This window comes from Planococcus citri, chromosome 4 (assembly GCF_950023065.1).
Source record: "Planococcus citri chromosome 4, ihPlaCitr1.1, whole genome shotgun sequence".
NCBI classification, from domain to species: Eukaryota; Metazoa; Arthropoda; class Insecta; order Hemiptera; family Pseudococcidae; genus Planococcus; species Planococcus citri.
In genome coordinates this window covers 56,890,383-56,903,177 of record NC_088680.1, presented here as the reverse complement: position 1 = coordinate 56,903,177, position 12,795 = coordinate 56,890,383, and the positions used below count along the sequence as shown (strand labels likewise).

Here is a 12,795-nt window from a genome sequence, read left to right as displayed (position 1 = left end):
CGTCTATTCAACGAGTTGATCTCGATTTCCAGGTGGACATCAGTGCGTTTTCTTCAACCTGAATATTCATAAGAAAAAAAATTCAAAAAATCAAGAATGTTCTGCTAATGGGAAAATTGTTGTTTGCACGAATTTCTGTATCTTGTCTGAGATCATTCACAACTCGATTTGTGACTGCTAAAATTATTTAATTAGTTTAATGCCTTTTGAAGAAGTTTAAAAATTCTAGAGAAATCAAAAGTCACGCCGAATGTTGAAATTCGGTTTGAGGGAGGGAAGTTGATATTCCTTAGTCTTGAAAGTGATTTCCAAAATTTTCACTCAATAAATATGTGTTTAAAAAAATAATAAAAAAATATGCCCTTAAATTGCCGAAAATGTCTAATTTTAAATGTTCAAAAATTCATCAAAAATCAAAAAATCAATTAAGGTAGCTGAAATTTGGGTTATGAGGGTTTCAGGTCATGCTTTTTCCAAAAATCGCAATCCCAGCAGGCGAACACCTCGAGAGGATTTCTTTGTGAGAAATCTTCATATAAAGGTTGATTTTGTTCCAATCGGTAAATGTGCATTTTCAAATTTTTTCCAGTGGTATGGAATAGTATATTACACAACGAGGGCCGAAAAAGTGATTTTGAACTCGTGTGAGTTGTTCCCCTCACTTCGGTCGGGTCACAAACCTCACCCTCGTCAAAAATCACTTTTTCTCCGAGTTTAGTGAAGTAATTTTTCCTGAACGAGGGTGGAAAGTACTTATTTTTACATCCGAGCGATTCTCGCGAGGTTGGAAAAGTAGTACTTTTCACCCCTAGATAGGAAAATTGATTTAGGCAGCTGCAACTCAGTTTTCCATACATTTCTATGCTTTTAACTTGAAAAGCTGCATAAATATTTTAAATTTACAAAAAATGCAAAAGTATTAAAATTGATCCAAAGCATTCGATGGGTTTATGACTTCTTCAAGCTCGTCGTAAAGTTGTCTCAAAATGAGAATAAAAAGAAAATAGACATCTTATAAGGTCGGCTTATAAGCCTACTACCTACATAATGCATTTAATCACGTCAACTGAGATGAAATATCCGTAATTCTTCCAGATTGCTATGTGAAGAAGTCATTATTTCCTATAAGAACATTAAAGCAACACTCATAAACTGAATAAGATATTGTACTTGGATCTGTCCAGCAGGAAGCTTTTTAACCAAACGATATTGCCAATTTACACGCGGATCTACAAATCGCAGGTACTAAATACTTACTGGATAGGTACATAACGCGTATGTTCAGAAATCGTCGGCATCGCGGCATTTTCTTCCTTCTTCATATTTAATTATCATTATCGGATTATGGAATAAATGACCCTTTGGCCGTAATCCAAGAAGTAAAACCAGAATATTTACACCAATTAACAACAACCTTTAATTAATTTCTTCTCGGCGATGGGAATGGGAAAAAAAGGCAATTATCGTTGGCTTCATTGAACACACATTATTTCATCGAGTAATAGCTGCGCATATCCGAGTATAGTATGCTGAAATCCGATTACACATACACGAGCGGAATTGTATGGCTGGGATTTGTATACCTTTACCTAACCTACACTATACGTAAGTATTTGCAGCACGATGCATTTTTTTTACTTACCTACACTATACGCGTTGCGGGTTGCAAGAGCGAATAATAGCGTTTATTTTCCGTTATTTTCTTAGATAGTATAGAATGGTACTTTTAACCTAATAATTATTTGCTTGTCCGTGGCTCGCGATATAGGTACGCTCGGATGTATTTATATCATTTTGTTGCAGTTGCAGGCTGAATGGCGATGGCGATGGCGGTGATAAAAAGTATGCGATTACGATTCCGACTCGCGAGAAATTTCGCTCGGCTTTTTTTCTGCTTCTCTTCCTGAGCGACACGTTGAATTCCGGTTTCAGTATACATAGCGAATAGGAATAGAGGTACGCGTTTAATTAAATATCGAGTGCTATGGGCAGCGTGTAAAAGATGAACCTTTAAGCTAAGGCGAAAGGTAAAGCCGTATTAAAGTCGACATTTAACTGACGTGGTTACCGCGGGCGCTACAGCCGACATGAGACGACAACGCCTGCCTGTTGCAGAAATGCGATAAATATCAATAATTACGCTGCTTCATACATCCCGAGCCGTTATGTTTATACGGTGCATTTCAGCATATTATGCACTTTGCAGTGTTGTCAACTCGAGCTGCATTTTTGCAGCGAAGCGAAACCTCCAGTCAATGATCGAACTTGGTAGGTTTACGTAAACGGGCTGTTATCGATGAAATATTTTTATAATTTTTCGTAATATTATAAATTGCCACTTAATCGACACAAAATCATAATCGGAGGATTTGGCCTTAAAGGCATTTCAATTACCTATCCCCTTTTCCCTTTCTTTTTTTGAATGAGGGGCCTCGAATGATGTATTGGTAAGAAGAAGAACTGCATTTTCGGCGAGGGAAAACTGCATTGGATATCACAGTGGAAAAAAATTGCTTAATTTGTTTGAAATTTTGCAATGATCATACCATCTTCAACAATCTACCCAAAAATCTAAAAAGAAATCAACTGGCAGCGAAAAAATCAAGACAAAAATTCACTACCTGTCTGAGCGTTGATCCAGTCAAAATCAAGTAACCAGCTAACCACCTCGAAGTGAGAAGAAATAAATCCATAGCGCGAAAAAACGGATGGAAATCGAAGCAATTGCACCACAAGTACTTTGAGCTTTTATTCTATTTCAAGATGGAACATCTCATTTTTTAAAGGCGAACCCCCCGCCCCTGCCCCCCGAATAATGATTGAATCTGATCAGGATCTACTTTGACTTGCAGTCGGATTAAAATTTTGATCACGATCGGATTGAATAGCAAATTCAGATCTGATTAAATCCAACAGATACAGAGGACACGTGGTTGGATCAGACCAGATCAGACTCTATTATTTTTTCCGGAATACTCAAAAATCCCTCAACCTTGACTCATCAAATCCAGAATTTCAGCAAGACAAATTTAATGAATTTCTAGATGTTTGGAAAATTTTGAAAAACTTCAAAATGACTCAGAAATAATTGATGAAAAAATTAAAATGTTATGTTTTAAATTTCTGCATAATTGAGTAGAAGTGCTGGAACTGGAATTTCTGTAACTAGCAATCGTCGACCGTTGTGCACATTCGCAGTTCTCAAAGTACATTTGCAGGAGTGGTAGGGATGCTCAAAGTTTTGAGAAAATAGGAATATCGTAACGAGCGGGACTAATTAGACAGCCAGACGACCTTGAAAAGCTAGAAAGGTAGGTCAGTGACCTTGATAGTCCAGACAGGTGGGTCAATGACCTTAATAGGCTAGACAGACATAAAGATAACCTCAAGAGTTCAGACAGACAGGTCAATGACTTTTAGAAGCCAGACAGGTGGACAGCAGACAACCAGAAAAGGCTCAACAGGTAGGTCAGTAACCTCAGGAGGCCAGTCAGATGAGTAAATGACTTCAAGAGGACGGATAAACAGACAAACCGTCTTGGAAATGTCATAAGGACGTGTCAATGACCTTAAAAGGAAAGACAGTCAGACAACCTTGAGAGACCAGATAGACGGGTTTATGATCTAACAAGCCAGAGAGGCAGACAGACGACCAAAAGAGGCCAGACAGGTAGGTCAATGACCACATGAGGTCAGTCAGATGTGTCAATGACCTTGAAAAGGGCAGACAATCAGACGACCTTGAGCCAGGCAGGCGGGTCAATGATCTAGTAAAGCCCCAAACGACCAAAAGAGGTCAGACAGGTAGGTCAGTGATCTCATGAGGTCAGTCAGATGTGTCAATGACCTTTCAAGGGCACCCAATCAGCTGACGACCTTCAGCTGGAAAAACGGGTCAATGATCTAGTAAAGCCAGAGAGGCAGACAAACGATCAAAAGAGGTCAGACAGGTAGGTCAGTGGCCTCAGGAGGTTAGTCAGATGTATCAATACCCTTAAAAAGACAGACAGTCATACGACCTTGTGCCAGACAAACGGGTCAATGATCTAATGAAGCCAGAGAGACAGACAAACGACCAACAGAGGTCAGACAGGTAGGTCAGTGACCTCAGGAGGTCAGTCAGATCTGTCAATCACGTTTTTAAAGGTCAGACATGCGGACAGACGACCTTGGAAAGGTACACATGTAGGTGAGTAACCTTGAGAGTCCAAATAGATGGGTCAATGACCTTAAGAGGCCAGACAAGAATACAGATACGATCTTGATAGGTCAGACAGACGACTAGGAGAGGCTAGACAGGTAGGTCAGTGACCTGAAGAGATCAGTCAGACGTGTCAATGACTTAAAGAGGTCTGACAAGCGGACAAACGACCTTGGAAAGTCATACAAGTGGTTCAATGAACTTGGGGGGGGCGGGGGGTCATGAAAGGCAGACAGGACGATTTTTTGAAGTAAGACAAGTACGTCAGTGACTTCGAGAGTCCCGACAGACGGATCAATGACCTCAAGCGGTCATGACCGGATCTTTGAAATAATTTCAAAAAAAAATTTCTGGAGATCGAGCTTTTTATGCATTTTTAATTTTTTGCTTCAAAGAGAACCGAAATTCGGAGCCCTAAAAACATCATTTTTTTAAAGGAATTTTGAAAGTTCAAAGTTGAACATACATATGATTTTTAAAACTCATAAGAGAACGACTCAAAATAGTTGTGATTTCTGAAAAAACAAATAACACAGTCTACATTGAAATTGAAGGGCTAATGGTGAAAGTTGCCTTAGTCAGCAGTGATTTTTGTACAAATCAATGAATACGTTGTTGTCCTGCTTCAATGATAATGTAAAAACTTCATGGTTAAGTATTAAAAAAACATCTTCAATTATCCCAGAATGCATTGCAATACTCATTTTTCCCTTTAAAATTGATGAAATATGAAAAAAAAATGTTTAAAGTTGTGTGAACAAAAAAATGACTAAGGCGACTTTCACCATTAGCCCTTCAATTGATTTTTGGTGAATTTTAAAAATTTATTTTTTTCAATTTATGTTTATTAATTCTTATTTTAAATGAACTTTTTACAGTAAAAATTATATTTTAAATCAGTTTTCCAGCAAAAATCGACTCATCACAACTTAATTTCGCCATTTTAATTAATTCTGGAGCCTCCAGAGCAATTTCAGAAGTCTCCGGAATGTTTTGATTTTTCCAGTAGGTGGAAAAATGAATAATTAAGACAGCTAAAAATTGAGTTGTGGTTTAGTATTCTGGACCTGTTTAATGATTTTATTTGCGATTCGGGTAGTTTCGATGTAAGCACCTCAAGTGAATTTTTTAACCAGCATAACTATTTATGAAGCAAAAAATGTAAAAAATAAGCAAAGTTGTTTGTTTGAAGAAAACTTCTTGAAAATTGAGCAAATGACCGTGTAATATTTTCTAAAACCAAACCCTTGGTTTTGAATTTTACCTTTTTTGGTAATTTTGGGGCCACTGGGACAGTTTTCGATTTCTCCAGAAATTTTGATTTTTCCAGAGGTCATGAATTTGCGTGGCTAAAAATCCAGTTTTAGCCAATCCATTCGACCGGCTTTGACGATATTATTCGCAATTGCAGTGAATGTGATTCGATTAAATTCAATTCAGTTGGTAAACTATTTCCTTGAAAATCTCCTAGATTGGGACAAAAATTCGAAAACTCTCCCTCTAGTTTTTGCAGCCCGCAGCAGGTTCGTGAAATTCGCCGCATTTTTCATCTTCTCCGGAAAGTGCTAATTCAAGTCGCACTTGGTATAATTTAAGGTCATGGAAAATAATTCTTTGCCTATACACATATCTCATCTCTGACATCAATGAGAATTTAATGAACAGATATTACGCTCTTATTTAACATGTACACATAGGCAGATATTTACACGGATAAAATACCCATTAAAATTATAATTTTACGGGCGCAAGCATCCGACTTGAGCCAATATATTTAATTACAGTGAAGACGAAGACGCGAAGACGACGGACTACCTGAAAGTAATATTGTATAAAATGCTGTAAGATTTACACGTAGAAGGTAGGCGCAGTTTAATAAACAAAGTAATTAGGTACCTATACTGTCGCTGCTGTGTGTAAACCGTGCCTCTGCTCAGTATGGAGATACTCGTAAAAACATACTCGACTTGATTTAAGAAATTTTCTAGCCCTTCGACTCCCCGCTGAGTTCGATCGCGAGCAACAAATTAAGAGGTTAATTCCGAGTTCGAAAGGAAGTCAACTTTCATATCTGCAGCAATCGAACATAAATTTTTTTCATTTTCTTACGTGTATTTATCAGGTAGGTAGATAGGTAACCAATCCAGTGATTTGGCTAATATACCAAATACATTAGAAACCAATCAATTTCAATATTTTAGTAAAACTGGAGTTGAAATTTTGCCTTGAATATAAATTTATGATGAGATAAGAGGATTAGAAAGGAGAAAATGAAGAAATTTAGTCGAAATGTCAGATAAAAAATTTATTTAGTGAATCTCATTTCTGCTGCATTGCTTTGAAACCGGTTCGATGAGGCATGGCTGAGATGGGAAAAAATTGCAGAAAAATTTCAACAACAATTTATGCAATTTGGAGATCATCTTTAAAAACAATTTTGCCATTAAGTAGGTAAGTATTAAAAATTAATGAAAAATTGTGCACTCAGATAATTTATTCTAAAGTAAAAATCTAAAAGTTTGCTCGTTTTTTTTTTAAACGAAATTTTATCAGAAAATTAGCAAATTTCTCAGCGACAGCCACACACCATTTGCATTATAGAACTAGGAAGAGAAGATATCGGACACGAGACTGGCGTGAAGCCGACCAAGCCAAAGCACACCATCCACTCCTCAATAAATACCATGTGGTCGATCTGCAGCTTCTCGATGTTGACACTGCTCGTGTTGCACAAAACAAATGCGGTTCAAAACACACAACAACTGTATCAATATAATATAAGAATATTGTGGCAGTTTGTTACTCGACATGTCGCCGTTTACTTCTACGATCAACGCGTTAATTATTGTCCGTACGTCTCTCTCGCACTCGCTCGTTCTTAAATATACAACAAATGAGGAAGGTCAGGGATTTTAATTAATGCTGGCAAACGCCGAACGTGTGTTTCCTAACTCGATTAATGTTTTAATACAAAATTTCACCTTTCGTGCCAGTTTTTTGTGTCTTTTTGTCGCCACCACCGCAGCCACCACCATCATCGACATCGTCGCGAAATCATATTTCAATGATTATACAACGTTTTGTTGAAAAAAAAACCATTTTGTCGTCGCGAGTCGCGAATTTTTTTTCGACATTGTATTTCGATAATAAATCAACCAACATAATTACAAAGTCGAAGGAATAATTGGTCGTCGTTTGTTACCGTTACAAGGTACGTAAATTGGTTTTACGTTTTATGATTCATCGCTTTATTGTGTATGTACCTTACCTGTGTGTACTCTGCTTTTTTTTTTATTTTTTAATACATAATATATCGAAAAAAATTACGATAAAATTTTACACAAAAGGGTAAACTGAGATAAATTTTTCTTCCAACTTGAAACGTTAGTACGTAGATACGAAATATGTGATTTTTACTCGTAATTAATTGTTTTTTCTCTCGCTCCGCGCTCTTACAAAACGTTTTATAAATTTATGATCTTTTGGTACCAAATTTCCGTTCCTCGTGCTGGATGTTTTTTTCTTCTTTCGTGTGAAAAATTTCTGTACACGCGTTTTCATTCATAATACTCGTCGACTGTGTACAGATTACTTATCCATGTGTGTATACAGGGTGTCCCTTTTGGAAAAGTCTGCCTTTGAGTAAATTTAGGCGATGTACTTATAGATATGTCAGTAGAAGAGAAATAAGTACAAAACTGAGCTAATGAAAGCCTATCTTGAAATTTGAAGGATCATTGTTTTGACAAAAAATGAATATTTTTTAAGTACCTACCTACATTTTTTTGGATCAAATATTTAGGCACTTGGGCCTCTTTAACACAAAATTGAAACTTTGTTTTGAGATACGGTAGGTACATAAATATTTGAAAATGCAATAAATGAACATATACCAAATTATAGGGGACATTTTTTGAATGGAGAGAATAAACTCTGACAAGAAGAATATTTCTCAAAAAAATTATGCATTTTTTCCTCGACTTCGTTTTGATGCAGTTGAAGTAAAAAATCTACCTCACAAATGATATAAAAAATTTCAAATTGCTCTTATTACTCAGCCCCCTTCCAATTTATTAAATTAAAGATTTGCATATTTTTTATTTTAAAAATCAATAGTTTGAATTGGTAACTCAACAAAATCTCAGAAAATTAAAATGAAATAAAAATTAGATAATTAATAGAATACAAAAAAATTATTCCAAATAAGCACCTATCCATTAATTAATCATTTTTGTTTTTAAAATTAATTATTGTTGTAACACATATTTTAAATCATTATCGTTAATTTGATTTAAAAATACCTACGACCATTTGAAAAAATATTAAATTATTTTTCAAATTAATGTATCCAGATTTTGATATAGAAAGGTATAAAAAGTACTGATGGTCTGAGTGTCGTTACTTTTTTTTCAAAAATAAAATAAAGTGAAAAAAATTCAGTACTTAAGTTTTATTTAAAATTTAGCTTTTATAAACCCTTGAAATTTTCAATGTTTGCATGTATGGAACTTTGTTGCTGCATTTTTTTGTTAATTTTGAGACGCTGTACCAAAATTTACAACAGAAAATGATTTTCTATACCCAACAAAATTTTTGAATCAAAATGTAGAACTTCTACAAAAAAAATTTTTAAATTTTTGCAGGATCTTCGACGGAATATTTTTATTTCCTTTTTACCTACCTACTTGCTAATAAAATAAACTTGTTTTGAACATTAGCATTCTTAAGCCTCTTCTTCCTCCTCCTCCCCTCGTCACCCCTCCAAAAAAAGGTCATCAATACCTACAATGAATTTCTATTTAAAAAATTTGGATTTTTGAGCCTTTAAGACTTTTATTTAGCGTTTGCTCCTATTTTGGGCACCATCAAATATTGAATCTGAATGAGATCTGTTGGCTGTTCTAGAAGCTAGATGTTTTTTTTTGATAAATTTCAAATTTTGCACGAGGAATTTTCTGACTACAAGGAAAGAAGGAGTGTATCACCAAGTTAGACAGAAATTTTTTTAGACCAAATAGGGCGTAGGAAAATTGATACAGCATGCAAAAATAAACTACTAAAACAAATTTTAGGAGATGATTTTTTTTTAATTTTTGGTCAATTTAAGAAAATTCACATTATGCCATTTTTGAAAAAAATTCAAATGTTGTTCAAATTGAGACTGAAAACTAAAATTACCTCTATTTTCGACCTCTCAAATTTTTTGAAAATTCAAATTTTCTCATTTTTCATAGAGAAATCAAAATTTGATTAAATTGAGTCAGAAAACTGTAATTTTGGTTTTTAACTCATTTTTGATCTCCCCAATCGATTAATAATCGATTAATAGTGGTTTCAAGCCGTTCTTGAGCCTTCAGAGAATTTTCAAATTCAAAAATCAGGGTCAAAATGAAATTTTGCACTTATGAGTTTTGTGACTTTTTGGATCTATTTAGCCAAAAGTGTCAAAATCAGTTTAAGCTAGTTCAAATCAATTTTCGTCTATGATTTAAAAAAAATAAAAAATGAACTCAGAATCCTCGGGATGGGGTTCCAGAAAAACAAAAAACCATCATCAATCAACTAGAAAAGTATTGATTTACCTATAAATAAATTACAAATACCTAATAATAATGGTTTTTACGTTGAACATTTTTTTTTTTTTGAAAAATAATTGCTGGAAAAATGTGGTCTTGAATTACCACAAAACTGATCGAAAAAATCACAAGGTCTGTCATTTCAAGTTTACAGAAGCTGAATTTGATTTTGGCTCTTGACCCTTTTTAAGACAACTTTATTCTTAACACCAGAAAATTCAAAAATTTGCTTGAGGATTCAGAGTGACTTGAAACTACCGTTAATCGATCCGAAAGATCAAAAATGTCCTGGAAACCGAATTTCAACTTTGTAATTCAATTTGATCAAATTTTATTTTTTTCCTTGAAAACTTACGAAATTTGATTTTTTTTTAAATTGACAAAACCTAAAAAAATGCATTCAATAAAATATTTTAAACAGATGGTGTGACAAAACTTGAAAAAACTACACCAAAAGCTAGATGATTTTATTGGTTTAAACCATAGACATTAAAAATATAATATTTCATCAATTATTTTTCAAATTGGGAAAAAACCTGGAAAAAATTTGCGATAAAAACTTTGAAATTTTTCAAAAAATTTTAAATTCAATTTCAAGATAACCAAAAACGAACTTTTATTCGATTTTTCCCCGAAAAATAAAATAAAAATTTCACGAGTCACGGAGATTTGATGGGACACCCTGTATATTTTCCATTATAACTTACCACATTATAGTCTTATGGTACATAGTTGGTACATCTACTCACATATGCACGTGTATGCTATACAAAAACAAACAAAAAAAACACACACACCACACACATTACGATAGAATTACAATAATCGATGTTTTTCTTACATAACCTAACCTTATTACACACGTTTGTGAAAAATTACCTCCTTAGGTTATCGACTCGTTTACATATTAATAAAATGTAGCCGGTAATTTTAATTAGCGGTGTACTTGTATGTATGTAAGTACTAGGTACTATGATCCCTCTTTACTTTACGCATACGTAGACGTACCTACACTTTACATATGTACATGAACGTTATTTACATTTCACGAGCCCATTAATTTAAAAAAATCTCCAGTGATTTAGCACGTCCCTCGAGATAACGATATTCGTGTTGTTTCACCTTTTTTTTCCACAATTGGAGAAATTTTAAAATAAGCACCGACTTGTAAGTACCTACAGTACAGGTATAGGTACATATGAAGACTAGGTATACAGTGTATAGCAAGCAAAGCAGAATTTAAAATAAAATTATACATTGAAAAATGGAAAACAGATTTCTTATGCAATTTTTTGGCTTGGGGATATGCATAAAATAAAATACGTAAAAGTACATACATAGGTATCGGCTTACTTATTAATCATTTGTGTCTACCTACTTAGACACCTATCTATATGCAAAACTGAAATGATGTTTTTTCAAAATCCTTGAATTCAAAACCCAAATAAGAACTTACCTATAATTAAATGTTTTGCCATGAAAATTTCATCCAATTAAATAAATCTTCCAAGAAATGCATTTTACCTGCATGATTGATAAAAAAACGATTCAAAATTGCATAGTAATGTATCGGACTAAAAAAGAAACCAAGGACAAATTGATGAAAAATTACTAAAGGAGCCAAAAAGTGGCAATAACTAACTGCATTAACTTCGATTTTCGTTCCAAAAATCTTTTCATTTGCCTAATTTGATTCTTGAAAATATGATGAAAGGGGAGAAGGTCACAAAAACTTTTTTAGAATTTTACGTAACCTGTTTCGAATTCATTATTATTTTTTTAAGAATAATAAATGAAGAAAATTATGCTGAAATTTGAAACGAACGACAGAAATAGATTTTGAAAATTTGTAGTAACAGGAGACTCTTTATAATATCCGGCTTCGATTTAAATGGGGCTACAGTTTTTGAAAAGAGCATAGTCTGAATCTTCCATACCTATAGCTTAAATTTCTGCTGCCTAAAGTGATTTTTCAATTTTTGGCAGAGTTTTCTGGATTCTGGAAGCTCCAAAATAGTCCAAAATTGTGAAATTCGGTTCGCAGGGAATTGGTATCTACCAATTTCAAGATCAATTATCATCATTTTTGCTAAATTAATATGATTACAATTTATATTTTTTTAAAAAGCATGTCGTCAAAAATATGAACTTAATGAATTTTGGATTTTCAAAAATTCTTCAAAAATCTCTAAATTGATTAATATAGGAGTTTCAGGCTATGTTCTTTCAAATTGGAGGCAGATCACGAAAATCATGACAAAATAAATCTGAATGAATCCATGCAGAATTGCACTTTTTTAAAAATTTAAAGGCTCACAAATCTGCCAAAGACTCCGGAAAAATAATTCATCATCATCAAAAGTGTATTTAATGATGTTAGAACCCTCATCAATCGATTCGAGAGATGAAAAAATATGCTCAAAATCAAATTTTTCCTCAATTCGGTCAAATTGTGATTTTTTTTCATGGAAAACGAGCTTTTGAAGACCAACGAAGTTATATACAAATGTAAGAATCAGAAACATAAATTTTTTTGTTTGAATTGAAGAATAATTTTGAAATATCTAAAAAAAAAATAGGAACAGAAATTTTTCATCTTTTTTTTTTCATTTTGTACTTATAAATTGGGGAAGGTCTAAAACTACTTTTTTATTCCAAGGTTTCTTGTTTTATTTTTTTTCTTCAAACCCTTTGTACTTACTATTCATAGGCTTTTATTGCAAAAGACAATTCAACAAGCTTTTTATTTGGTAACAATCTGGAATATAAGTTTATTTTCGATCAAAATCAGCAAATACCTAACTCACATCCAAGTTCCAACCGCATTTTTTGTAAATTTCTGACAAATAATCTACGGATCTAAAGTCAAACAAATTAAAGTTCATCTATCTATTTTACGCTATCTGATTTTTTTTTTCAATCAAACCGGATCACTCCATATCTAATTTTTACTTTCGAAATCGATCGGAAATTCTGATTTCAAAGTCGACTAATCCAATTACAAACGAATTATTTCCC

At 33.6% G+C, this 12,795-nt stretch overlaps 1 protein-coding gene across 1 annotated transcript in view; it reads left to right on the top strand.

The window, feature by feature from the left end:
- The first annotated feature begins 6,907 nt into the window (after positions 1-6,907).
- LOC135842559 (follistatin-like) overlaps positions 6,908-12,795 on the top strand; it is a 38,156-nt gene continuing 32,268 nt past the window's right edge. The window contains exon 1 of the mRNA XM_065360073.1: positions 6,908-7,412. The gene's annotated coding sequence lies outside the window, so the exon portion shown is untranslated. The remainder of the gene's footprint in view (positions 7,413-12,795) is intronic.